The sequence below is a fragment of the Gossypium hirsutum genome, chromosome D08 (assembly GCF_007990345.1).
Source record: "Gossypium hirsutum isolate 1008001.06 chromosome D08, Gossypium_hirsutum_v2.1, whole genome shotgun sequence".
Lineage (NCBI taxonomy): Eukaryota > Viridiplantae > Streptophyta > Magnoliopsida > Malvales > Malvaceae > Gossypium > Gossypium hirsutum.
Genome location: NC_053444.1, coordinates 8095524 through 8100665, shown reverse-complemented (window position 1 = coordinate 8100665; position 5142 = coordinate 8095524).

Below are 5142 nucleotides of genomic sequence, written 5' to 3'. Positions count from 1 at the left end.
TCCAAGGAACCCACAGAGATAAAATCCACCGAAACAGTAAACCCAGGTCAAAGATAGCCCGTCAAGAGAGTAAGCACGAATCAGAGATAGTTCGTCGAGACAGTAAACACAAGTGAGTCCTCAAGTACGTGAGGAATGAGGTAAGAAGGGTATAAGACCATAGTTCTGCTACAACATCCCTTAGATCCAGTTAAGGAATAAGTACGAAAAGTACACTAGAAACTCAAGTGAGTAGTGTAGGCCTATGCGTCAAGTATGGGAAATTACACAGGTGAACAAGCATCAAGGAAAACATAAGTATGGCAAGCGGATTATGAGGTACTCACCAAAATCAAAAAAGTAGTAGGGCTAGCCGTCAAAGCCAATAAAGTAGGGGTGAAGATTCGACAAGAATTAGGTAAAGAAAAAGATTGTGTGAAAGCTAGCCTAAGTACGAAAATGTAAGAAGCGAAAATGTCTGAGGATTACAAGCAAGGATCTAATAAAAGATCCACTAGAAAGTGCTCAAAGAAGTTGTACCTGAGAAGTGAATCTCATGTAAAGGGAGGAGAGTCTCACTCCCATGATAAAGATACTTTCCAAAGGACAGTATGTCTAACAAGACTATTACTCTATGATGAAAGTCTAGTGCTGGTATACCACCACCAAGATAGCCTCGTAGGGAGGAAACGAACAAGAAATATGGTAGGCTCGTTTAGCCACATGGGCGTTAGCCTGTAGGTTCAACAAGTTCGATCGACTTTCACGTATGAGACTGACGAGTTCCCAAGTAAAGGAAGAAATGCAAACGGGTTCCCTAGAGTGGCAAGTCATGCTAACATATAACACGATATGAGCATGTCAAAAGGACCCTCGGGACTAGAATAAGGGTTAAATTTATTTTAAGTTTAATTTTCATTTTTACCCTCGTGCAACAGGGTTTAATTATGATGTGATAAAGGAACTCATTAAGTTCATTTGAACTTACAATAGTGTGAAAATGTTCGCAAAACTTGTGAGGATGTTCGAGGACTCAGAAGAGGGACCAAGCCAAATGGGATTAGGACCAGTGATCGTCGATGGATCAAGTCATGCACATAAGAAGGGGGTAATGAGGGAGGTTTCGCATCAGGATCTATAACAGCAAAGCCAATTAGCATACTTAGAATCTAGATTTTTAGGATAGATAGTCCTTAGGAAAAGTTTCAAGAATTTCTTTGTAAAAAAATAGTCTGGTTAAGAATTGGAACTGTAAGAAACAAAACATTTAGTGGCTTGCTGCTTTTGTTGTAAAGATTACTATTTTTAATTTCATTATTAGGTAGTTCTATTTTAGACCGTTTTATAACAACTAAGTTAGCAGAACTAAGTACAGGTCCGTTGTGACGCTTCATACCCAAATCTGGTGAATGGGTTGGGCATGGGGTGTTACATCGAAGGTTCAAAAGAATCAGTGGAATACTCTTTTCTCATGGACCAGAGAATTGCCAAAGTACCCTGGGTGCATTTCTAGATCAGTTAGGGAACCTGCTTGCTATGTACTGATCTAGTACCTAACACTATTGCCACAAATCATTATACGACTGTCCCAGCCGTGATGCAACTTATCTATAACCCTTTGTTTTGTAACTTTTGCCTTTTAGTACAATGACATGTAATCGTACTGACTACGGATGTTGACAATCAACACTATGATGAGAATCCTAAGACTTGCGTTCACCATAGGTAGAATTATTTCAAATATCATGTCGAATTCTAGCCTCGGATGATCCTAACTTACACCTACAAAGTACGAGTTAAAGTTACGCTATTGGAAAAAACGAAAACCTCAATCAGGTCACATTATGTCAAATATTAAGTGATCACATTGCGCACTTGATGCAACTCAAGTATGTGGACCGATATACTTCTTTATCGTCTACAAGTTCGTTTTCTTTCGAAAACATGTCATAAATTTCCATTTGCACCTCTCATCGCGCATTGTGCACTTTCTCTCGAATTTCTCCGAACGGGATTTTGTGACGTGATAGTTCAATTTGTTCTTGTAATTGTACTGCTTCAGTGTAGCAAGAAACATATCTTTGTTGGGATACTCCATGCCAACTTCCAATACCCGGACATTTGACGATGAAACTACATGGTCAGGTGTTCTGTGCAGAAGCTATCAAAACTCTAAACCGCCCTCGACGGAGAGGTCAATGTTGGTCAAGTGGGACGGAGGTTCATATGCCCTGAATCGCAGATTTAGATCCAATAAATTGTCTAAACCATCATCATCAAAACTACAAGGTTCTGGCTCAGTTAGAATCTATTTCGGTTCAAAAAAAGTGTACTTTGGAACCATTCGGACCAGACTATCGAATTGGATCATGGTCTGATTCTGATCCATCAACAACATACGTTGCCCCTTCTTCCTTGGTTGCATCTTCTTACTCGGTCATGTCATTGTCATGTTCAAAGAAAGGGTTCGATGTACCCTTACCAGACCCGATCGTAGGGAGTAAGTTATCAGTTCTTCTATACCCCATGTTATGGTCCATATCTGTATCGGATTGCCAACCAGTGTAGGTTGATGACCCCTTGATATAAGTACTTCCACCCCAGGAAATTGAATCACTGAAGTTGAAATCAAACACACTAACTGAATTTCGTACTCGAGTGTCGAGGTTCAGGTTACACTCATACCCTGACTAATAATAGTCATCGAAGTTGAAATTAGTGCCTAAAATCGAAGAAAATCTACCCATCGATGCTTCGAAGACATCACAACAAGAGCTTTATAACAAACTAGTGAACCCACTACACAACCATGTAGTAGGACTTTCTGCTTTAGTTCTTGCATTAGCCGCGCAACAGTGGTCAAAGATGGACTAGCTCCATCAACCTTGGCAAACTCGACATATAACTCCATTATAGCATTTCCGCTTGAGTAGTGAAATGATATGACCACCTCCAGCTAGAGATTGCCTTTCACATCAAATAGCTCATACTTAACGGGGTCAACTGATTCCAACTATCTACATTGCAAGCTTGAAATTCTTCCTCGGATCGAACCCCCAACATTCCTATTAATACTAGCCCGTAACTTACGCAATTGAATGGTATAGTTGAAAGCTAATTCCATGGAATAGGCTCCTATAAATACGACCTCAATGTTCGTATTGCAAATTTGATTATTGTAATAAATTATAGATTTCACTCGTTGACTCATTTTAATTTAAAACTAATTAGATATTTAGAGCAAAAAAATCTTTAGATTGTTATCCAAAGAAATGCAGATGACACTTGCAGTGCAACTCTTCAAAACAAAATGAATTTGCTACGTGTCAAAGTTTTGAATACTTAGGTAGTTTAATAGAAAAAAATCGAGGAAAGAGGGAAAACTTGCTTCAAAATGCGTTTCAGAAGATGCGGTAACATTTAATAATAATAATGAAAAGATTTTATGTGTTTGAAAACGCATTTCAGATATTAACTAATTTCATCAGACGCGTGCTTCAAAGGGTCTTCAGTGCTTCAAAATGTACCCGAAAATCTCGAGGTCAGGGCACTTTTCATAAACATTTAGTGAAAATTATAAGAAAGCTCGTTCAGTTGGGCGACCTTTCCAGCTGACATGGTAGGAAAGCGCACCTAGCTGGACGCGCTTTCCACTAAATACAAGGCTCCTCTTTCAGATATTCGATGAAAATGCCTCTCCTGCAACGCGTTTTCAACCATGGGTTTTTTTCTATCCAAACTCACCTCTCCACCGTGCCTATAAATGGGGGGCTCTCCATCCCTACTCAATCATCCCTAAACCCATCATCTTTCCTGGCCTCTATCCCTCCATTATATAATATTTATCTCTCTCACTTTTCTTCCTTATTTTAGTGTTGAAAAATTTTGTCACTAATAAAATTTCCTATTTGAGGTATTCTTGAATCATCGGTGATGCGATATCACTCCGACACACACACATTTGATATATCCTATCGAGATGAGACCATTACCTTGGTGATTTTACTTTATACGGTCATGGGTGGAAGTCTATACAAAGGTCCCTGTCGAAGGCCATTATGAGGTTATGGATCGGAGTATAATGGGATAGCTAATTGGTAGTCATTATACAAGCCAGCTCAAACTTTTCGAATACCCGGAGATGTTACCTTATAAGTACCATACAGAATTTTGAGGGCATAATCAAAAGGAAAAACTATGGGGCGTCCTGCTATAATCGATATAATATTTTCTTTACTTCCATGTAGTTGGTATCTTTAACCTTCATTCTTATCCGAAGGTCTACATCGTCATGGATCAGGAGGACTCTCAAGCGGGAAATGACTATTGCAGTGCAATAAAGGTGATGCTCCTTTCGGGGTGACAACGACTATCATTATTAAACAACCCATTAATAACTACAACCTCTGTCGTGTTGACCCAAGTTTGACCTCTACTGTGTCGGAACATCCGCTCTCTGCCTGAAAGCCCTATTGTGTTCACTTCAGTGTTAGCCTTTGGATAAGAATGAAAGGTTAAAGATACAGTCTTCTTGGAAATAAAGAAAAAATTACCTTGATTACACCGAAAAATCATTCATTTTTCTCTATAATTATTGCATCAATCTTATGTATGGTATATATAAGGCATTATTTGCGTGTACCGAAAAAGCTCTAACTCATGACCGTATAACAACCATCAATTGGGTTCTCCACTTAGACTTCGACCCGTGACCGTATCAAGAACTGTCATCCAAGAACCTGACTTTCACAGCATGGGTTTCTGAGGTAATAGTCCTATTCGGACATGACATATGAAATGTATTTGTTCTGAGACACATTATCGCAACCTCGACCCCTTAAGTCTACCTATAAAATTTCACGATTTCACTCTTAAAACCCTAAACTCTAATTCATAAACACAAAGCCCTAACCTTAAAAAATAAAAAAAAGGCCAAAGAAAGAGAGTGTGAAAGCGCATCTAGATGGCACACTTTCACACTCTCCCTCTAAAAACGACCTATTTCCCTAAATTTTTTTTAAAAAATAGCCTATTTGACTAATTAAAAAAAATCAGCATATTTGGCTAATTTAGTCATAGTTTTATTGTTATATACATATGAATTTTTCAAGGTAAGGGTGTCATCAAGTTTATATGAAATAGTTCTCGAAGGATCTTATAATG